Here is a 24316-nt window from a genome sequence, read left to right as displayed (position 1 = left end):
GAGAAGGCAGCTATAAAGAACATTGGGTAGTTTACTTATAAATTCAAACCATTGGAATGACCCTGTTAAGAAGTCAGATGTCCAGAGTAAAAAATGAAGAAGAAAAGAAAGGCAGGTGCCAGTGGCTGCTGACTGTAATTCCAGCTCCTCAGGAGGCTAAGATGTAGAGAACCTTAGTTTGAATCCAGCCAGTGTAGGAAATTTGACACTATTATATCTATGAGATCAGAGAAAAACCCAGAAATGGGGCTGTGAATTTTAATGCACTACCTCTGAGCAAAAGGAGTTCAGGGACAATGGCTAGGGTTAATGTCCAACCCCAGGACCTGCCCCCCACCAAAAAAGAAAAAGATGGTGTAGCTCTATGTATTTGTATATGGATGGATGTATCCCTATAGGTGAATCTCCAGAGTAGCTATGATGAATGGCACTGAACTAGGAAATTTGTTTTCAGTACAATGATTTCATAGCACAGACAGGGCTTTCAAGACATTGCATATTCCAGGGCTCCCCTCACTGTTCCCAGTGTAGCCTGAGGGTTTCTCTGCATCCCAGGCCTGTTGGAAGAAGTCTCTCATTGTCTGGACAGGCAGACAAAAAGCCTCACTCCTGTACAGCTGTGTAACAAACAACTCCATCTGGGCCAATTAGTGAGGATGAGTGTGGGTAGGCTCTGAAAGTCAGGGAAAAAAAGGCCTCTTTGTACCACAAGTTATCTCGCTCACCAGTGCTCTGTTTTGACAGGAAGCCTTCATTTATGCCACCACCCTTGGCAGGCCAAATTTCCTGCACTTATCTTGCCTTTGTGAGACTAAATTCCGGTGTTCAGATACATTGTTCAATATAATTCAGGCGTCCTTCTGGCGGACAACTAGGGCACTGAACCTATTGAAATGTTTAATTGCAGGCAATGATGGGCCTATGATGCCTCTCCTAAGTTTCTGGAACCTTGGGAAATCAAGCACATGTCGGATATCACAATGCTTCTTATCATCTAGGGCTGGTGAAACTCATCAGGTTTTGAAATATTTGACCTGTCCTAGTTGGGCTCTGGGTGGCTAGGTTTTGGGGTTGAACACAGGGACTGAGTGCTGAACATGAGCTCAGTGCAGAAACCCACTGCTCTACCATTTGGTGTCACAGCTTCACTTCTGGTGTGTGTGTGTGTGTGTGTGTGTGTGTGTGTGTGTGTGTGTGTGTGTGTGTGTTTCCATGTGCATTCGTGCATACACCAGTCCTGGAGATTGAACTTAGGACCTAAGCAGTGTACCTAGTTTCTCTTGTACAAGGATATCTCTCTCCCACTTGAGCCACAGAGACACTTCAGGCTTTTTTCTAGTGATGTGGTCCTGAGAAATCATGCCTAGGGTTTCATATATGCAAAGCACTCTACCCCTAAGGCCCATTCCCAGCCCTCTGCTTCAGGTTTGTTAGTTTGTTTCTGTGTTTTTCTTGTTGTTGTTGTTGTCTGTTGTAGCAGTTAAAGTCTGGACCTGGGTGCTGTCCCTGAGCTCTTCAGCTCAAGTGTTGTGCTCTACCACTTGAGCCACAGCACCACTTCAGGTTTCCTTGTGGTTCGTTGGAGTTAAGTGTCTCAAGGACTTTCCTGCCCAGCCTAGCTTTGAACCATGATCCTCAGATCTCATCCTCCTGAGTAGCTAGGATGACAGGCATGAGCAACAAACACCAAACTTCACTTCAGGTTTCTTAGTGGTCAATGGAGATAATAGTCTCCTGGGACCTTTTGTGTCTGAGATAGTTTGGAACCCAGATCCTCAGATCTCAGCTTCCTGAGATGGCAGGATGACAGACCTCAGCTATAGACCCCTAGGCAGTGGCACTCTGCTGCAAGGGGTTCCTTGGCTCCATGTGGTGGAGGGCTATCCTGAGCCCAGAGGTAAGGGTCAGTGCCTAGGCCCCAAGTTCAAGGTTCATGACTGAGTAAAAATAGAACAAAACAATTGTCTGCATGAGACAACTCACTAGCCTTCAGTAATACATAATTTTGTCCATGCCATGGGGACACATCTGAGCCACAATATTCTTTTTTTAATCAAACTCCTGTTTTTCTTTATTGTGAAAATACCGTACAGAGGGGTCACAATTACATTGGCAAAGTATTGAACACAATTTTTAGTAAGCATTGTTGCCTCCTCCTTTGTTTCCCCTTCCTATCCTTTCCCCCTCACTCCCCACCCCCCAAGTTGTAAAGTTCGTTTTTAGACATAATGAATTGTACATCTCATTGTGGCAATGGGTCCACCTGTATCCCTATTTAAACAATTTGCTTTTTCCCTTCCCCTCCATTAATTATACCAACATCAAATGCAGTGAAAACAGGGGTTATACTGTGGGGGAGAGACCTACAAAGCAACAAATAAATCATCTTATTAATATGTTAGAAACAACCACATGAAAGAAAAAAACATTTGAATCCTTATGGTGTGGTTCATTTCGCCTAAGAGCAACATATCTGACATTTTCTGCTTGTCTCAGGCATATACTAGTTATTGCAAATAAGGAAAACCATGGGACCTATGTTTCTTTGGGCCTGTCTTACTTCACTTAATATAATTTTTTCCAAGTCTTTCCATTTCCTAACAAATGTGGCAATGTCATTTTTTTCTTATGGAGGCATAGAATGTGATTATATATATATATATATATATATATATATATATATATATATATATATATATATATATATCACATTTTTTGTCTGCAAAATCATCTCAGTTGTGGAGATCTTACAAGGACCAGATGAATGAATGTGCCCTATGAAGGACACAGCACGTGACAATCTTTGCATGACTCAACACACAGCACCCAATGCAGGACTCAGCACACTGCAACCTGTAAAGGACTCAGCACATAGCACCCTGTGCAAGACTCAGCACAGAGCACCCTATGAAGGGCTCAGCACATAGCTCTATTCCACAAATTGTCATTAGAATTAGGGTGGTTTCATCAGTATTACCCCTCTTTGAGGAACATTTCACAAACCACACAAGATCACATCTAATGGCTTAGAGGGGTGTTTTTTTGTGTGGGGGGTTAACCATGGGGCTTGAACTCAAAGTATGTGGATACTGTTCTAATAACATTTGCTCAGGGCTAGAGCTCTGCCACTAGGGGCCACATTTTAAAGAGTCTAACAGACTTCCTACCAGGGCTGAGTTTTAAAGCTCCCAAACAGTTAGGATGATGGGGTTAAGCCAGCCATCAGCGTCTGGTTCCGTGCAGCTGGGTTGCAGCCGTTTACATATATCTAAGTCAGGTTAGGTGGCAGCTGTCAGCACCAGACTCCTAGCTTGCTCTGTGCTGATGTATTTGAAGTCCTGTCCTTATATCATTGCAGGTAGAACATTCTACCTTTTTTTGGCGGCAGTCCTGGGGCTTGAGTAAGGGCTTAGAAAATGTCCCTAAGTGTTGGTGCTCCAGGCTAGCATTTAATTGATTGAAAAACAGCAGAACTTCTGGATTTTCTGTTTATGTGGCACTGAGAAATCCAACCCAGGGCTTCTTGCTTACTAGGCGAGCACTCAACCACCGAGCCCCAGGAGTGAACGAGGTATAAATGGGTAGAGCTTCCTGTATATAAGTATTATATACACAAAAAGATAGATGTCTGTATATTATTGAATTATAGATAATATTACTACCAATTATTAGGTTTTAAATTATGTCTCCATTTAATGATGTGTCCCAGTTGAACAATTGATAAAGCATTAATAATTACTCAATATCCTGTTATTATTTATCATATATGTACATACATCCATACATATAATCACATATTTTATAAATGAGACAAATTAAATTATGCATCGTGTGTTACTACCCATTATTAGGTATTTAATTATGTCTCCATGTAATTTTTATTCTCTTAATGCTCAATAAAATATTAATTAAACTTAATCCAAGTCCTGTATTTATTGCGTTGAATTTTATCCCAGAATGATTCACTACTAATTCAATCTGTTTTTCTTCCACCTATGTCATTTCTTACATTTATGACATCCTATTGCATAGCATATAGATTTGCATACAATTTATACAAGCTACCTGTCACCGAGCACTTTCAAAGAAGAGGAAAACGTGTCACACTCGGCTTCTCACTCCATGATTACATTTTTGGCAGAGCTGGTATCTAAACTCAGGGCCTAGAAGGTTCAGTTCATGAATGGGTGACTGCCAGCACAGCAGCCTCTAGCCAATTCAGCTGCCAGGCAGTTCCAGGGCCCTGAGATCGAGCCCTGTATGTTGACTCTATATTGCATTTAGTGTAGTTATTCATTTTATTTTTTGTTTTATTTTATTTATTTACCATTTATTTTTATTGACTGTTATTACACATGAAACATTTACTACATTTATTACATAAGATATAGATTTGCCTATGTATGAAACTTCACACCTGACACCGAGGACTTTCACAGAAAAGGAAAACATGTGTCACCATAGGCTTCTTACTCCACCATTCAATTTTTCTGAGGGCTGGCATCTGCACTCATAGCCTACATGGCCCAATTCATGAATGGGTGAGTGTCAGCACACCAGCCTGGGGCATATAGAGCTTACAAGAAGTTCCCAGCACCTGAGATCAAGCCCCAGGGATTGACAAAATAAGAACAGATTGACATGCAGATGGTACTACACAAATAAATATAGATCTTTAAAGAGTGCCAGAGATGTCTATACATTCTTCAGTTATATAAACTACATTCCTAGCAATTCTTGGGTATTTATTATGCCTCCATGTAATTAATATTTTCATTTCCATCCTTAATGAAATATTGATTAAATCAACTACTGTCCTGAATCTATTGTGTCCATGTAATTAATAGTATTCTTTTAATGTGTCAAAAAATATCCATTAAAATCCATTGGCCTCTTAAAATCACTCTGTTTAATTTTATAGTATTATCATTAAGGAACAACTAATTCAACCTTGACATTCATAACCTTCTATTGGTATTCCTATGTATAGGAACCAGACTCTTAGCATCTCCCTGCATTGGTAGGGGTCAGGACCAGGCTTCGAACACAGGGCCTATGTGGCCGTGTTGGCCTATGGCTTCCTTGGTAGCCTGCCAGACTTCAGCAATGCCAGGTTAGAAACACTTTTCAGCCATGTCATTCAGACCCAGTATGGTGACCTTGCAAAGAAAACAAATGTAAAACCGGCAGCCATCTGCAAGTTGCTGATTTGTTTTTTTGTTTTTTGTTCTTGTTTTGGTTTTTGTTTTGTAAAAATACTGTACAAAGGGTTACAATTACATGGGCAAGATAATGAGTACATTTCTTATCAAACATTGTTGCCTCCTCCTATGTTTTCCTTCCCATCTCTTCCCATACCTTCCCTTACCCCTTAACAGATCCTCCCCCCCCCAGCAATGTTGCAAAGTTCGTTTTTTGACATAATGACTTGTACATCTCATTGTTGCAATGGGTCCACCTGCATCCCTATTTAAACAAGACCCTCAGGTTATATTTTATTTTTCCATTTGGAGTGTGAATGCATGCCCTGAGATCATAAGCAGCATCTTGAAGTGTATGGACAGCTGTATTGAGCTACAAGACTCACCTAAGAAAACAAGCAGAGGAAGTGGGATGCAAAATTGACTGAGAGTCAATTTCCACATTAAAGGCATGAATACAAGGGTGAGTCCATTTGAAGAGAGGTCTCCAACAATTTCATGGGACCCCATGGACAAGCCTGGCAGGAAGACACGTGTGTGTGTGTGTGTGTGTGTGTGTGTGTGTGTGTGTGTGTGTGTGTGTGTGTGTGCCTGAAGGCTGGGCAGGGACTCAGGCTTCTCTACAGCTCCACTTCTGGCTTTTTTGGTAGTTGATTGGAGATGAGATTCTGATGGACTCTCCTACCAAGGCAGGCTTCGACTGTGATATTCAAATCCCAGCCTCATGAGTAGCTGGTATTAAAGAAGTGAGGCACTGGAACCTGTCAGGAATCCTCTTAAATACCAGAGCTATTCTTAGGGAGACAGGAAACACCTCAGTCCAAAAGATGGTGTTTTTTTCATGCTTTAAAGAAAAAATGCACTCAATACTAAAGTATGAAGTAATATTGAAGGAAAGAAGACAGCAAACTTTCATAAATCTGGCGTTGTGAAAGCCCATCAGACATGAGTCTTTCATATAGGAATCTATGTGGCAACATTGAGACTCACCCATGTGGTCATGTGAACTGGTTGAAGACCTATTCTCACACTGACATACCTTCACAAGTCTGGGGTTCTGCTCTGTGGAAGATGTTTCCCAGTCACACTTGTAAGTCTCTTAGTTTTTCACACTTCTCATCCCTCATTCTTAGTATTCACCAAGTATCTTTTCCATTGCTGCTCCAGAAGGTGTTTTCAATGTCACTGTAAGGATTAATCTAATAAGAGAAACATGTTTGAAGAACTTTAATACTTATATTAATAATATCATTACTAATAAAGAGTATTATTCAAGAACTACTTTAAGATAAATAAAACATGATTTGGAGCAGTTATGTAGTTTGGATATTAAATATGATAACACACATATATTCTTAGACCATTACAAATCTGTAGTTACTGCAATCTTACAATACATATATTCTTAAGAAAGAAAAAGTGTTGATAAGATAAGCAACCCAGTAGTTGTTGAATGAGATAAATATAGTGAGGACTTCTGTTGAGCTAGTACACACTGGTTCTTGCTCTGAAAGCATCACCTATCTGTTCTGAGAGCCAGTCAGGCTTAAGTAGGACACATGCTTCCAGATGACAGACCTGCCTGGCATTCACTGCCTAAGTCCATTCAGGCCCACAGCCCATAGAAAATATAGAACAACCTTCAGAACAGTCATCCCGACTTTAAAGCTCAAGCCTAGCTCATCAGCAGACTGATGTCTGAGGATTGTGGTTCAAAGTCACCCTGGGCAGCAAAGTCTGGAAGACCCTTATCTCCAGTTAACCACAAAAAAGCCACAGTGGGAGGGATAAACTGAGAGCAAGGGAAGGGGTGTAATTATCCCCCAAAAATGTATTCATTACCTGACAACTGTTTAATTTAACTGACTTAACTGTTACCCCTCTGAACATCATATTCCTAATAATATTTTTTAAGAAAACGAAAATGAGGCTGGGAAGGTGGCTCAATGGTTGAGTGCTTGCCTTGCATTCATGAGGCCCTGAATTCAATTCCTCAGTACCATATAAGCAGAAAGAAAGCTGGAAGGGACGCTGTGGCTCAAGTGGTAGAGCACTAGCCTTGATCTGAAGAGATGAGGGACAGTGCCCAAGCCCAGAATTCATGCCCGTAACTGACAAAAAAAATAAAGAAAAGGAAATAAAAAAGGAAGAGTATTGCTGCCAGGCTCAGTGGCCAAGCCTGTACTCCTAGCTATTCATAAGGCTGAGGATCAGTGATTGAAGCCAACTTGGGTAGGAAAGCCTATACGAATTTTATCTCAAATTATGTACAAAAAAAATCTAGAAGTAGAATTGTGGCTCCAGTGGTAAAGCAGTAGACTTGAGGGGAAAAACAAACTACAGGTATAGTATCCATTTCCTGATTGCAAGCCCCAGAAAGGCACAGAATAAAAGAAGGAAAGACACTATGAACTTGGTTTATCTGTACCTGAGATGACTTTGTTAGAGACGATTATGGACTGAAACTCTGAACAGGGCATACTAGGTCTGGCATTTTTTCTACACAAACTGTGTGCACAACCATCTTAAGTCCTTCGCTATTTTATAGTTGCAGGTTGCATTATCTTCTCACCATGGAAGAGGTCCAGTATTTACTTTCCCTAGGGTAGCTGCTTCCTTGTCTTCTGCTCTTTACTCATGGACAGCAGTATTTTAACTGAGAATGCAAGGAGGAGGATTGGCAATGCCTTGAAAAAGGGAATATTCTAGAAGTGGGTGAGATGGTGGTGATAATGCCCAGGACCAGGTGAGCATTTTGGTGATGATTGGGCATGGTGTGTCATTCTTTATCAATATGCTGAGGGGCCATGGACATGAAAAGGAGGCCTCAATGCCTCCTGGGGTCATTCAGACTACATAGATATAAGCCAGCTAATCTTCCTCTCACTTTCCCAGCATGGAGTTATGGGCCCTGGCTGGAAGGGGACTCATGCCCAAGTATGGACAGCTATCCATACAACATCCAGTTGTGTCCTCTACATTGTTACTACATTGAGAGCAGTGCAGCACAAATCACATGGAGCATGTCTAAATCATTAAAGGGATGGGAAAGTGGTTCTATGTTATATGGACCAAGACAGACAGAGAACACCATATAAATTCCCTTTCAGAGACCCCCCTTCTGTTCAATGGCCAAGAGAACATACAGGAAAACCTGCAGAAGGAGGAGCTATGTTCCTAACCTGGACCCTTCACTGCATGATTTCCCAAAGCTTATGGATACAATGAAACTAAATCTCTCCAAGATGAGGCACGAAGTCTCTCAGAGACCATTGCCCACATCTGTGAGGAGAGCATAGGAGGTAAAATGGACTGTCAGGGGAGGGAAATAGCCACAGAGTGTCTCCATGACATCTCTGGCATCCAGTATTCAGATAATTAGGGAAAGGTTATGAAAGCCTATTTGGTGTGGATAGTGAATCATTGCAGCAGGTGGCACAGAGGATGGGACAGCGAGTTTAGGAGTACATGGGTCACATCAAGTCTCAAGATGTGCAGATCTACCATCAAGAGAGCTGGACATTATGTTGGATATGTTACATGATAGCCTTTGCTAATGCCATCTTAGACACATGTTATACTACAGTGACTCTGCTGTCTACTACCACAAATGCATGGAAGAGAGATAGAAACTTCATACAGTTGCTGACATCACCAAGATCATCCTAAGGAAGAACTTCATAGACATTATCATCTGATTGTGTGTGGGGTCTGGGGTGGGGGGGGTGTATGTGTGGACACTAGGGATTCAACTTTGGGCCTGGACAGTGCCCCTGAGCCTCTTTTGCTCAAGGCTTGTACTATAGCTCTTAAGCCACAGATCCACTTTCAGCTTTTTTGATATTTTATTGGAGTCTCATAAGTATTTACTTACAAGATAAACTTTAATTATGAGGTGATATGATTTTAAGGATGATATACTACTATGCAAATGCAATAAATAAAAATGGGAGGTAAAAAGACACTCTAAGGAGTATATAGGAAGTTTTATGAAATCCATGAAAGTATATCTTAAAAAAGTGTTATTAGTGACTTAAACAGCAGTGCTAAATTTTTTGTCCTGGATAAATGAATGCAGTCAGTTATTTCTGTTTAAATGTATAATGTTATTTTTATCTTTTTACTGTTTGTAATCTATACTATTAATATTAATAGGTGTAGGAGACTCGAGCTGAGCTGTTGAACCTGGAAAAGGTTTGAGAGGTTGGAACACCACCTCAATAGTACTCAGAAAGCTGAGAGCTGACCATGCAAAGGTTAAAACACAGCTCTGTGAAGTAAGCCAGGCCCAAAGTTATTTGAAATAACTAGTATATGTCTGAGACAAACAGAAACTGTCAGACAAGTTGATGTTAGGTGAAATGAACCCCAAGATAAGGATTCAAAGTTTTTTTCTTTCTTGAGATTGTTTCCAACATACTTATAAAATGATTTCTTTGTTGCTTTATATGTACCTCCCCCATGGTATTAGCCCTGCTTTCGCTGTATTTGATGTTGGTATAATTTGTGGAAAGGAAGGGAAGAAAAACAATTTGTTTAAATAGGGATACTGGTGGACCCATTGCAACAATGAGATATACAACACATTATGTCGAAAAGCGAACTTTACAACTTTGGGGTGGGGTAGGAAGAGCGGGAGGGAGGGGTGTGGGGAAGGATGGGGGAGGGATGGGAGATGGAAAGGGATAGGAAGGGAAAACAAAGGAGGAGGCAACAATGCTTAATAAGAAATGTACTCATTATCTTGCCCATGCAATTGTAACTCCTCTGTATGGTATTTTCACAATAAAAAATCAATCAATCAATAAATATATAAATAGGGTTACAGGTGACCCCATTACAACAATGAAATGTATAAGATGTTATGTTGAAAAACGAACTTTACAACTTCGGTGGGGGGTGGAGGGAGAGAAGGGGGGTTGAGAAGGGAAGGGATGGTAAGGGGAAACAAAGGAGGAGGTAAGAATGCTTGATAAGAAATGTACTCACTATCTTGCCAATGTAATTGTACTCCTCTGTATGGTATTTTCACAATTTTACAAAAAAGCACAGCTCTGGAGAGGGTTAAGCTATTGCCCCCTTCCATAGTGCTTTAAAGGCCTTGAAGCCTGGGAGGTAAAAGAATTGACAACTTAACCTAGGAAGCTAGATAAAATAGACCAAATGTCTGGATTTTCTCTGGGTTGCATTCTCCTTTCTCAAAACAAAAAGGGAACCAGTGTTTCTCACTCACTGTGGTGGCTCTGATTGCAATATAGAAGCTTCATTTTTGCATGTATCCATGGTAACATTCCCAGCGTGAATTCAAATAAATATGATTGCTTGTGTGACCTGGGGCCCAGGTGCCAGTAAGCCTTGGTACCCAAGGTCCTCATTGATTTTTTTTTCTTTTTCTCTATACCTGTCTGGTATTTTCTAATTTTCTTCAGCTTGGTATCCTATTGCACTGCCTTGGGTTGCAATTAGCAACAAATATGAATATTCTTGAGTTGTAAAACATAAAAGACTTACAAACTTTCTTATCCCAGATGGCTTCAAACCACAATCCTCAGATCTAAGCCTTCTGAGTAGTATTACAGGCATAAGCCACTGGCAACCAGCATGCATCTGAAGAATTGATATCAGTGAGATCTTTCTTGGGGAATGTCTGCACATCTCAGTCCTCCTCAGCTCTGTTCCTTCCTGTTGCCCAAACAGAATCAAACACTTTCACTCCTTTATGTTCAAAATCCTTGAAGTTAGTGAACTGACTTGCCTGCCATGTACCTCCTTTCTATAAATACAATAGTGGGTTTTACTTCTTACCATCGATTAACTAAATTAACTGGGATCCACACAGAGGTGACATGTCCTTTTCTGGATTTCACACCGTACACCTATGTTTTACTTTATCTAATAAAGTTAACATAACTTACCTTGTTTGAGGTTTCTTAGTTCCCATATTTCTTCCTTCTCATCCCTCTTTCCCTTTCACAGAAGGAAGAACAATTTGGAATTGTGAAGAGTGAGTTTTTAGTCATTTTCTGAAAAGCTTTGCCAATGGATCCTGATTTCCAAGTCCTGAGTAACTGGCCTGTAAAGCCTTGTTCTTTAATCTCTCCTCAGCTGACACAAATGACCATATATATCTTAAAAAGGCTTTGGGAAATGAGTTCAGGTTATCAGTTAGGAATCCTAATTACCTGGTCACTGCGCATAAGTTGTTTTTGTTTTTTGTTTTGTTTTGTTTTGTTTGAATAGTGTACAATTAGTACCAGAATTAGACTTCCAAGTATTTTTTTTAAATTCAAAGCTAGCAGGCTTTCTTATTTGAACCACAGATCAACTTCTGCCCCACTCTCTTTATCTTTTGGTGGTAAATAGGACAGAAGTGTCCCACAGGAATTCAAGGGCACTACACAGTATCCTCAAATCTGAGGACTGTGGTTCACAGCCAGCCTGGGCAGGAAAGTCAATGAGCCTCCTATTCCCAACTAATCAGCAAAAAGAAGTGGAACTGTGGCTGAAGTGGTAGAGCAGCAACCTTGAGCCTAAAAAAAGCTAAGATAAAGCTAAGAAAAAAAAGTTTTAAAAAAAGGTAAGTGAAAAACAGATCTAGCACTAAGACAACCACAAAATAAATTTTTAAAAAAGTACAAGAGAGCACAAAGAGTCTTAGAAATGATAAAAATTAACAAGAAACTGGTGGCTCACACTTGAAATTCTAGCTACTCAAAACACTGAAATCGAGCATTACTATTCCAAGCCAGCCAGGACAGGAAAGCCCATTGTGTGTGTGTGTGTATGTGTGTGTGTGTGTGTGTGTGTGTGTGTGTAAAAAGCCCATTGTGTGTGTGTGTGTGTGTGTGTGTGTGTGTGTGTGTGTGTGTGTATGAGTGTGTGTGTGTTCCTTTCTGGGATATGATCTACAAGTTTTTGCTTGACCATTTCCAATCTTTTGGAGGTTAATTTGAGATAAGAATTTCATGAACTTTCCTTGTCCTCTGACAATGAACCGCAATCAGTATAATTCAGGACCTTGTGGGAGTGTCTATACTTCCCTCCTACTAACCACCAAAACCAAAAAATGAACCAAATTGCAACTGTTACTAAACTTTTAGAGCATTCTATCCTTCAGCAAGATTGGTGAGGCCCTAAAAACAAGAGAGAGAACCAACAAATAAATAAATGTATGTGAAGAAGAAAAGAGCCAATTAGTTTTTTATAATATAGACTCATATCTTTAATCCAAGCTGAAATGTAAAGATTACAGTTCGAATCCAGCCTGGGCAGGAAAGTCCAACTAACTTCTTTTTGAGTGTGCTAGACATGGGCTTGAACTTGAGGGTTTTTACTCAAGTTTAAAAATACTACTTCCTGTCTCATCTGGTTAATTGGAGATGAGTCTGATGGACTTTCTAGCCCAGGCTGGCTTTAAACTGTAATCCTTAGATTTTAGGATACTGTGTAGTGCCTTGGTTCCCATGGGACTCTTATCTACTATTAACCACTAAAAGAAAAATAGAGGCGGAAGTTGAGCTGAGGCTCAAGTAGTAGAGCCTGCTAGCTTTGAAATGAAAAACAAAATACCCAAAATAAAACAAAACAACCCTCATAGTCACTAGGCCTTGAATTCAAGCCTCCCCTCCCCCCCAAAAGAACCCTCAGGAGTTGAGTTTTTGTTCCTGATAGCTTTGAGCAAAAAACAAAAGGCCAAAAATCTCATGGACAGTGAAGTAGTGTGGCCTAAATGTAGAGCCTGCTAGTTTTGATCTAAAAAAAACAAGCCAGGTGCCTCTGGCTCATGCCTGTAATCCTTGCTACTCAGGAAGCTTAGATCTGAGAATCACATTTGGAAGCCAGCCTCGGCTAAAAAGTCCCCTGGTGACTGTTTTTTTTCCAACTAAGTAGAAGTGGCACTGTGTCTGAAAATAGTAGTGTACCTGCTGTGTCCCTGACAGACAGTTACTAGGCATTGAGTTCAAGCCCCCAACTGACAATATCAATAAATTAATTAATTAAATACTGAGCATAAATGAGTAGGCCCTAATAATAAAGGACATAAACTTTGAAAAAGGGGGAAGGGACAATCAAATAAATGAAAAGGTGGAAAAGGAGCTATTAAGGCTTTCTAAATCAAAACTGTAAGTCTACCTGCTCAGATTACTGAAAACTGAGGACTGTGGTTCAAAGCCAGCCCAGGCAGGAAAGTACAGGAGACATATTTTACTGTGTTCAGTATGGGGGCTTGAACTTGCTATGTTTTGCTCATGGCTACAGGTCTACTTCTTCCAACCTCTTGGTGGTTATTAGAGATAATTGTCTCATTGACTTTCTTGCCCAAGACTGGCATTGAACCATGATTCTCAGATTTCAGTCCTTTCTGTAATGCTCTTGACTTTCTATTGATATTCTAATCTCCTATTAACCACAAAAAATGCAAAAGTTGAGCTGTGGCTCAAGTAGTGATACCAGCTACTATTAAGGTAAAAATAAATAAACCTCAAGGAAAGTCATCTTGACTTAATTTCAAGACCTAAGAACCACCACTCAATTAAAAAAAATAGAACTTCAGTCACTGTGACCTGAGTTTAAGCCCTAGAAAAAGAGCTGCAAAAAAGAAAAACAGCCTGTAGTTTACCTGTGGTCAAAGTTGTAGGGCATGGTAGTTTCAAGGGAAACAAAAAAACATCATAAGAGCTAGCGCCTAATAACAAATGTCAAAAGGAAAGAAAGAAAGAATAAATAACTGAAAAGGTGAAAGAAGAGGTAATTAAAGATTTGTAAATGTTGACTCACACTTATAATTCTGAATGCTAAGGAAACGGAAATCTGTAGGTCATGGTTCAAAGCCATACTGGACAGGAAAGTCCATGAAACTTGCTTCAGTGTGTTCAGTTGAGGGACTTAAAATTGAAGTGTTTTGCTCAAGGCTACAGCTCTACTATCTTCCACCTATTAGGTTGACTGGAGATAAGAGTCTCATTGACTTTTCTGCCCAGGCTGACTTTGAACTCTGATCATCAGATTTCAAGCCTTTCTGTACTGCCCTGGACTACCCATGGAATTCTTGCCTCATATTAATCACTTAAAGAAGGCAGAAGTTTAGCTGTGGCTCAAGTAGTAGAGCCACCTACCCTTCAGTTAACTAAGTAAATCAATAAAACCTCAGAAAGAGAGGAGAGGAATGAGAGTGAAAGACAGAACGTCTTACAATAAGCAAAAGGAAAGAAATGTATATATCACCTGGAAGAAATAATTGTATTGTCGAAGCTTATAGAATTGTATTGTCAAAGCTTATAGAATTCACAAACTTTAACAACCATAATAATGACAATTTGCATTGTGAAGGTTAAAATATGTTTGTGACTTCAACTAAATATCACTATTCCACAATATTCTGAAATAGAAATTTAGGTAATCACCTAATCTCAATAATAGTAAAAATCTCAAAAAGAGTCACCAGGCCTTAATTTCAAGCCCTAACACCAACGTGCCTAACTCCGGCCAACACACACACACACACACACACACACACACACACACACACACACACACACACACACACAACAGAGAGCAGGAGCTGAGTTCTCATGCTTGGAGCAAAAGCCAAATGAAACAAAAAGTAGACTGTAGTAGACCTATGGCTTAAGTAATAAAGCAAGCTGCTTTTAAGAGAAAAGAAAAGAAAACCTGAGTATGAAGGCAAGGCCCTAAGCCCCTGACTCTTCCCAGAATGGAAATCAGTCATGGAATCCAACAGTTTGTGCTTGTTCTTGGGATCACAGCTGAACGTGCCCCTTCAGTTCTAGGCCCTCCTATCAAAAATAGAAGGTAGGCTTGTTCTTGGCTTCTGGCACAAGTACCTTGTGTAAAGGAAGCCCCTCCTCATGCTTCCTGGATCCCAGGGTTCAGCCTCTCTTGTGAGTCAGGGTGGGACGTGGATGGCAGTGTGACAAGAGGTTCCAAATAGAGTGGCAGCTGTGCTAATTGACTTGAGGCTGACAGCTGGATGCCAGGGCTAAGTGATAACAGGTAGCTATCTCTGATTACCCAGCAGTAGGAAGAATGAGCTGGAGCACCTACTGGCTCTGCCTATCAAGTCCACCCCATCTCCTCTGCCCCTGTAACAACCAGAGGTTTAAATGGGGATCTGAGTTGGCTGTGTCAGATTCCTTCTCCCCAGCCCTACCTGTTTGCTTCTGTGTACACCACTGCTGAGGACACGCATCCAACTGCTCTGCAGCCCTACACCGTGAGGGAGATCATGTACATACAGGCAAGCCACTGTGGCAACCAGATTGGCGCAAAGGGGAGCATGACACTGGCCTAGGATCCCAGTCTCAAATTTAGGGGGATGAGGAGGAAGAGGATGGGGTTGGAGGGTGCAGGTGGTGGTGGTCATGTCTAGGCTGATGTAGGTGGGGCTCCATAGTAGTCCCTAACCTCCTGGAAATCAAGTCCCCCAGATAGTTTCCCCAATTTCCCTAATTTGTGTGGCCCAGGTGGGTGTGGTTTTTTAAGCAAGGCTTGCATGTCTTTGTCTTACCTGAGACTCAAGTCATTGTACTTAGTTTCCTGGGAATAGACTAATGCATTTTTGGTCTGATTTGAATGAAAGGAGTGCAGTGTCTTTGAGCTGACAGATACAGAGGATTCCCTTTTTGTCAACTGATGAGTATCAGATAATTGAGAACAGTTCGTCCACCTTAATGCAAATTTCTCTGAGTTTTCATGCCTTAACTCAGTTCCCTTAAGTTGGGTGTTTTCTAAATCAGTGGTTGTCTAAATCAGTGTATGCTCTGAGGACCCTTGGGGTTCTGGAGACCCTTCTAGCTGAGTCTTCAAGTTACTGCTTTGGCAACTTAATGTCCATATAAGACCAGGTTCTGGTCATAGAATCCAAACAGAATATGGTATCCCATAAGATAGAATACTCATAGGAGAACCCAGATGTCTTCTATTCAGCAAGATAGCAAAGAGATTAACAAAACTAAAATACTATCAATTTTTGTGCTTTTTTAATTTAAAAAATCTAATTTTTTTACAAAAATAGTTGTGTCAACAGGACTTGGGTTTCTTATAGTTATTTTAAAATCCATTGTTTGGACAGTTAACATTCTAGGCCATAATACACTCCTATTTCCATCTCAGTTTTGGGAAATGCTAAGCAATGAGCACAACATTGACTGCACTGGAAACTACTATGTAGACAGCAGCTTACAGCTGCAGAGAATCGAGGTGTATTACAATGAGGCAGCTAGTGAGTGTCTCCCAACTGGCTTCCAATACCGTGGCAGAATAGGTCCCTAGGAATACTAATGACAAGGAAGGAGTTCCTGCCTTTCTTAGGGTGGTATTGTAGTTCGAATTTGGGGCCTCCATCTTGTAAGTCAAGTGCTGTATCCACCTGAGCCACTCCACCATATATTTTGTTTTAATTTTTGAGTATACACTTGTGAATTCCTCAGGAAAGCCTTTTACTGAATTCCCCCTACCTGTACTTGCTGACTAGCCACACCTGGATTTTTTTTTCTTGTCATGGGGTTTCAACTCTGGGCATAGGCATTGTCCTTCATCTCTTCAATCTTTCTTTTCCTTTTATTATCAGGGGTTCCTTTTTTTAGAACTCTCTGGGCTTCTGGGATAACTCCTTCTAGCTTAGTTTAATTCATTAATTCTGCTTGTTGTAACATATTTGGAAATTTTAAGTTTTTATGTTTACTATGCGTGAGCTGCAAAACCGCTTGTGAAGTTGTAGGAGTTTTTGGAGGCAGCGTCACATCAGATGATAGATTGATTGGGGCATCGCCCACATTTAATCTTTGGTCCTAGTCTTTATTATTTAGAGAAGTCATCTCCATTGGACTGGAAAGAAACAACATGCTCTGTTCACGGATCAATAGAAAAATAGCCAAAACAAGAATAAAAGCAACGAATGTACAGCCAAGAAGAATATAGTAAGAATAAAGGTAGAGGCTATAAAGGTGCAGCCAAGTGTATGGGATGCCTTGAACCAACACCCTCTTCCTGCAGGCATGCTTCCTTAAAGCTCTTTGTCTAACACGATCTCATGCAGAGGTGGCATAGGAGGTGGCATGGCACCAACTATTTCAGGTAGTTTCTTGGAGATAAGAGTCTCCCAGAATTTCCTGCCCCAGCTGGCTTCAATCTGCGATCCTAAGATCTCAGACTTTTCAGTAGCTAGAATTTCACCCTTCAGCAACCAGAGCCCAGTTGCATTGCCCTCTTTAAAATACAGATTAAATTTCTAAAAAGAAAATTTTTGAAATTGAAAATTTTAAAATTTTAAAGAGGGATGTTCAGTCACTAATATATATGTGAATAGTCCAAATCACAAAGCATAAATAAAGTGTCTCACCCTGAAATCTATAACACTTCTGGACTTCAGCATTTTGAATATGGATACTTAGCCAACAATAAATTCTTTTTAAGGTTTTTAAAGTAGAAAACATTGTTGTGATGTAGAAAAACCCAATAATAATGTGTAAACACTGCTTTTAAATGATTCATATTGTCTTTCCTAATACAAACAACCTTACTGAAGTCTACAGAGTAGATTTTCAGTTTTTGTAAATGTCAATGTGAAATTCATTTAATTTTATATAAAGAGTTTCCATTCTACATTATTGTATACAAACAGAATCGTAGATAATTGGTTTTCCTGTGTAATAAACCAATGAAAAAGTGCAAACAAAAGGACAGAGCTATTTAATGTATTTGAGTTTTATGGATCTACATTTGGGGATGTCCTCACCTTGGTATTTTGTGTTGATATTGCTTAAGTAAGATATAAGACTTTAATCTTGTGGTTCCTTGGTTGAGAGTTGTGTGGGATTGTGTCACTCCTATGAACAGTATTTTATGTTGTGTCTTTATTAGATCCTGCATATCAGGCAGGATGGCCAGTTTTCTTCATGTGATTGTTTAGGAAGGGGGCAATCTCAAACTCATGTTTATATCATTTTAACTGATATCCCTTTTGAAAAATCAGGTTAAATGGCAAATTGCAAGTAATCGCCCAAGGTTGCTCTGAGTATTTGAATACAGGGAAATGTGCTATTTGATAACAATTATTGAAACATTATAACACAAGAAATATGTATTTTATGTATTTTCCCCAGGAAAGCATTATACTTGAATTCCTCTACATTTACTTGCTGAAGAGCCACACCTGGCTCTTTTGTTTTGTTTGTTTTTTTGTCGGCAGTGGCGCTTAAACTCTGGGCCTATGCACTGTGCCCCAACTCTTCTGTTCAAAACAAGCAGCCATACCACTTAAGCCACAGTGCCATTTCTGGTTTTCTATTAGTTTATTGGAGATAAGAGTCTCACAGACTTTCCTGCCGAGGCTGGCTTTGAACAGCGATCCTCTGATCTCCAAATCCACAGTTGCTAAGATTATAGGCATGAGCCAATGGTGCTCTGCACCTAGCTACTTTTAATTGGGGAAGGAAAGGGAGAACAACAAAGGAGTGGGTAACAATGTTCAACAATAAATGTTCTCATTTCCTTACTCATGTAACTGTAACTCCTCTATACAGCACCTTTACAATAAAAATAAAATTAACAAAAAAAGAGAAAGGTTCTTGCTGATAGGCAATGATGACTCACACCAGTAATCCTAGCTACTCAGGAGGCTGAGAAATGAGAATCATGGTTCAAATTCAGCCTGGGCAGGAAAGCCCCTGAGACCCTTATCTACAATAAACAACTCAGAAAACTGAAAGTGGGACTGTGGCTCAAGTGATAGAGTGCTAGCCTTGAGCTGAAGAGCTGAGGGACTCAGCCCAGGCTCAGAGTTCAAGCCCCACCATGAACAACAACAACAAGAAAAGGTGTTGTCATCTTTCTTTTGCCCCATTAGACTCAAAGCCTGATGCTCATCTTTGCCTTCTGAGTAGCTGAGATTTCAGCCACCATGCCCAAAGCAAAGGAATGAAATGCATGGAAATAGACAACTGCAAACGTCCTTAAAGTTGCTGAAGCCTCTTGCATGGTGATTCATTCTCAAGATATCTTTTCTGTTTCCATGTCTGAAATGCTGTAATTTCTGTAATGAATGCTGAGAGCCACTTAGAATCATAAGCTCTGCCCCTAAGTTCCTTGTCAAGTATAGGCCTAAGTCAACTCTTGTTCCCACAGGCAACAAATATGTTCCTCGGGCCATCATGGTGGATGTAGAGCCTGGCACCTTAGACTCAGTAAGATTGGAACCATAGAGTTTCAGACCAGACACTTCATATTTAGTAGGTCAGCATGGTCCATGGAAAATGGCTAATAGGCACCCCTCCTTCCTAACATCCAGGCACACTCCAGTTCCCAGAGCTGAGCTGAGCCTTTATCCATCTAGATATCATCCTCACCTAACCTACCTATTTCAGTCCATGGGAGTCATGTCCCTGGCCACTCAATCAGCACAGATAAATGCCAGTCTGCAAACAGCCTCTGAAGGGAATGAACAGCGAGCAGGGAATGCCTCCAACAAGGTTTCAGCGCTGCTGGCCATTTCAAATACCTGGCAATAACAGGGAACCACTTCAGGACACCAGAAATCAAAGCACAGCTATGTATGAGCAAGGTGCAGACAAGTGCCTGCAGCTTAGCTTCCCTCTTACCATTCTGTTCTCCTGTTCCTCCTGTGAAAGTAAGTACTTTTCCATTATTGAGGCAGGCTCTGTTAATTTTTTTTTGGTCGGTCGTGGGGCTTGAACTCTGGGCCTTAGCACTGTACCTCAGCTCTTCAGCTCAAGCAAGCACTCTACCGCTTGAACCACAGCATCTCTTCTGGCTTTTTCTGTTTATGTGGTGTTGAGGAATCGATCCCATGGCATTGTGCATGTGAGGCAAGCACTCTACCACTGAGACCCCTTCCCATCCCCAGGCTCTGCTCATTTTTAGAAGTACGCACGTGGTTTGGGTTAAAATGTATCTTCCTCCACATTGTCTTTACTTTCTTTAGAACCTGGGTGATTTGTAGGGTCCCAGACACATTGAAAACATTTCCTGAGGGCTAGGAAGGTGGCTCAGCAGTACAGTGCTTGCCTTGCATGCATGAGGCCCTGGGTTCGATTCCTCAGCACCATATAAGCAGGAAAAAAAAAGCCAGAAGTGGTGCTGTGGCTTAAGTGGTAGAGCACTAGCCTTGAGCTGAAGAGCTGAGGGACAGCGCCCAGGCCCAGAGTTCAGGCCCATGACTGGACCCAAAAAAAGAAAACATTTCCTTTATTTCACCAAAGTGTATCTAAAATAATAGCCAAAGTTGCTCAGAGGAGCCTATAGTCTTCACAATGCATATAACACAGTCATTATTCCTGGAGTATGTGTCTCATCATGTCTTTGTGTCTGATAGGCCAGAACAGGGCAGGCAATAACTGGGCCAAGGGCCACCACACAGAGGGAGCCGCGCTGGTGGAGTCAGTGTTGGAAGTGGTGAGCAGAAAGGTGTGGCTGTCTCCAGGGTTTCTAGCTGCACTACTTCCTGGGAGGTGGCAGCAGGTCAGGCATGGGCACCCTGATTCTCAATAAGATCCGAGAGGAGTTCCCAGACAGCATCATGAACACCTTCAGTGTCATGCCCTTGCCCAAGATGTTGGACACTGGCACCTTAGACTCAGTGAGATCGGAACCATTTGGCCAGAGTTTCAGACCAGACAACTTCATATTTGATATGTCATCATAGTCCATAGGAGATGGCTAACAGGCACCCCTCCTCCCTAACATCCAGACACTAGTTCCCAGTGCTGGGCTGAGCCTTTATCCACCTAACCCTATCATCCTCACCTAACCCTACAACACCATCTTATCTGTCCACCAGTTGGAATATGCAGATGAAACATTCTACATTGACAACGAGGCCCTGTATGACATCTGCTTTTGCACCCTGAAGCTGCCCATGCCCACCTATGGAGACCTGAACCACCTGGTGTTGGCTACCATGAGCAAGGTCACCATTTGCCTGTGCTTCCCTGCCCAGCTGAATGCAGACCTGCGCAAGCTGGCTGTGAACATGGTGTCCTTCCCCTGCCTGAACTTCTTCATGCCTGGCCTTGCACCCTGTCCAGCCATGCCAGCCAGCAGTACAATGCTCTTTCAGGGCCCAAGCTCACCCAGCAGATGTTTGACACCAAGAACACGATGGTAACCTGTGATCCCCACCATGGCTGCTACCTGATAGCGGCTGCCATCTTCTGAGGCCGCATGTCCATGAAGGAGGTGGATGAGCAGATGCTCAACTTGCAGAACAAATAAGCAGCTACTTTGCAGAATGGATCCCCAACAACGTGAAGACACTTGTGTGTGACATCCCCCCACATGGCCTCACGATGTTGGCCACATTCATTGGTAACAACACAGCCATCCAGGAACCCTTCAAGCACACCTCAGAGCAGTTCAGTGCCATGTTGCAGCACAAGGCATTCTTGCACTGGTATACAGGCAAGGGTATGGATGAGACGGAGTTCACTGAGGCTGAGAGCAACATCAACAACCCGGTGTCCAAGTACCAGCAATGCAAAGATGCCACTGCTGATGAACAGGGGGAATTTGAAGAAGTCTTGTGGAAGAAGAGGTTTAAGACTTCCCATTGCTAGCAGTGCAACAGGAATGCCAGAGCCTGCCTACGGCTTCTCAAATAAATGGTGCTTTCCTGAGCTACTGTTGTCCTGCAGTGGGACCTTGCTATGTATCATCATGCTCAGCCTTCTCTGTCAGGAACTCACTGACGGTGAATGTAAAAATGCAGATTTCTTTTAAATATGATTGTTTTAAAACCCTATTTGTATAAATAAAGAAGTATACATTTTATACCCTGAGCCCTTATTCTTCTTTAGAATCCTTTTTATTCTTTCAGTGTATTTGAAATATAAATTTGGCCAGAAGGATTTAATCTTAACAATATAGGACTGGTACTCAAGAGGAGTATTAAATTCATGGTTTTTCTGCTATTTTGAAGAGGAGGATGACAAGTGCCAATGTTGTTGTTTTTCCCCCTGGCCCAGTTTTATAGTTTTCAATCTCTCAAAAGCATGCAAGTAGCAAAAAAGCAGTTTGAAGAGAAAGAAAACTAGATCCAGATGCTACTTCTCCTTCAGACAACCACAGGTTCTTGTCTCATGTCCCATCAGAGGGATTTCAGTCACATTCCCCAGAAACAGTATCAGGAACACTGATCCCTGTGTTTAGAGTTCAATTGGCAATGAAGCAGCACTCACAGGATGAGTGCAAGTTCCTGGTTTCCAGGGTAGTTTCTCAAGGTGTCTGGAGCTTTAAGTACAGAAGTGACTCTAGCTGTTTGAGGGAGTGAGAGGCTGAGAAGCTGACTAGTCCCATAGTGTATACAGAACTGCTTGACACAGTACTTCCAAGTCAAGGAGAGGAGGGGAGACATGGCCTGTCCCAATGACCCATTCTCACGTTCATTTTTCCAGCAGTCAAAGCTGTCTGAGGCCCACAGGGTGTTGTAAGGATATAAGGGATGGATGGATCTAGCCTGTTGGGTATGTTTACTTTACGTGAGTGAAACAGAAATCTCAATTGCTTAGAACCTACAATAGCCAGGAAAAAGGTAAACACTTCTGTTTTCACTGGAGGCCAAATCAGTCACTGGTTCTTTTTGCCAGAATCTTTCACTCTTCTTTCAGTGAGGCTCCAGGCAGGTTGTCTGTGCCAAGCATTCCTCCATGGCCACCAATAACCTGTAAGAGCACCTTTTTCTTCAGAAACAGGGCTATGGGAATATGGCAAATTATAGAAAGCTCTAAGGAAAAGGTACTTCTGGGTGAGGTGCAAGTCCCTTGTTGCTAGTAAAGTTGGGAGATGGTAAGTTCCGTAAGTTTTCCTCTACCAGGCCTGAGGTTGGGGTAGGGTAGGGAGGGGTGGGATAGAGATCTTTAAGCCAAGCTGGTCTCACTCATTAGAAAGTAAAACTGTCCCAGAGAGTGATCTATGACTAGAAGGAGGTTTTGTGTCCTTGCCCCAGGGAGATCAAAGTGCAAATAGCTTCCATTGTGGGAGTCCTAGGGAGTAAGTGTTGACTCCCCTAGGACTCTAGTCCTAGAACTGACCAGGTTGGATGACCCCAAATCTTCTAAGGTTGCTGGGTCAGAACTGAAGGCAGGCCTGGCCAAGGAACTCTCATTCCTCAGTGGGTTAAGGATTGAGGCCAAGCTGTGATGGAGGCACCACCCATCCTATCTACCAGTGTTTGACTAAGAACATTATTGTTTTCTCTTAAGTACTCATTTATGAGTCTTTTCATGAGTCTTTTCTGGTGGCTTTGGCTTGTTTCTTTACACTTTTGAAGAAGTAGTTCTTGGTTCATAATTAATGACTCATGCCTCACTCCTTAGAAAACTCCTGTTGATAATTTTACCAGTAGACCACCATGTATTTTTCAGGCATGACTTTTGTTTTCTCCTAGCCAGAGCTCTGCATTCATTGCCACACAAGCTAATGTGGAGGTGATTCCTATAGATAGGTGATTTTTTGTCCAATTGCTAAGTGTAGCATCTCCCTTATTCTCATGTACCTTAGTAATTGTATCAAATACTTAATAGAGTTCTTGACAAGTATGATAAACAAAGTTCAGAGGTGAAGATGCAGCTCAGTGGTAGAGTACATCCCTGGCAAACACATGACTCTCAGTTCAGTCCCCAGCACCAAAAGGAGGAAAGGCAACAAATGTTAGGCTCAGGAGAGGATACATTAGGACTCATAGAAAAGCAGCACCCAGATTGGCAATGAGGAGTTGTGAAATGAGGGAACATTGGTAGAATATTTGTAGGGGGGAAGAAGAAAGCCCCTTGATGTGTGTACCCTTTTAGAAAGCAGAGGTAGAAACAGGGAATTAACCTCTGGTAGTCAGCCTAGGCCGTGGAAGGAAGAAGCCATGACATTTATGTTACTCTAATGGGACCAGAGTGTAAAGTGGCACCACCATACCAGGCCATGGCCTGACAAGAAGAGACATTCTTGCATTGGAGAGATGTCTTTTGACCACTTTGGCCATGTTAATGATATTTCCTTATGCTGTTTCCTTTTTCCTTCCAACTTGTCATACCTATAGCAGATCCTGTCCAGGAGACCCATTCTCTCTAATCTTATTCTCTAAAAGT

The 24316-nt window shown here is 41.5% G+C and overlaps 1 pseudogene; it reads left to right on the top strand.

Moving 5' to 3' along the window:
• Positions 1–5652: 5652 nt before the first annotated feature.
• Positions 5653–21793, top strand: LOC138811597 (tubulin beta-2A chain-like; annotated as a pseudogene).
• The last annotated feature ends 2523 nt before the right edge of the window (positions 21794–24316 follow it).

The sequence above is a fragment of the Dipodomys merriami genome, unplaced genomic scaffold, assembly GCF_024711535.1.
Source record: "Dipodomys merriami isolate MVZ:Mamm:240054 unplaced genomic scaffold, mDipMer1.0.p SCAF_539, whole genome shotgun sequence".
Classification (NCBI taxonomy): domain Eukaryota; kingdom Metazoa; phylum Chordata; class Mammalia; order Rodentia; family Heteromyidae; genus Dipodomys; species Dipodomys merriami.
The sequence above is the reverse complement of the archived record's forward strand: the minus strand, read 5'-3'. Positions and strand labels throughout refer to the sequence as shown.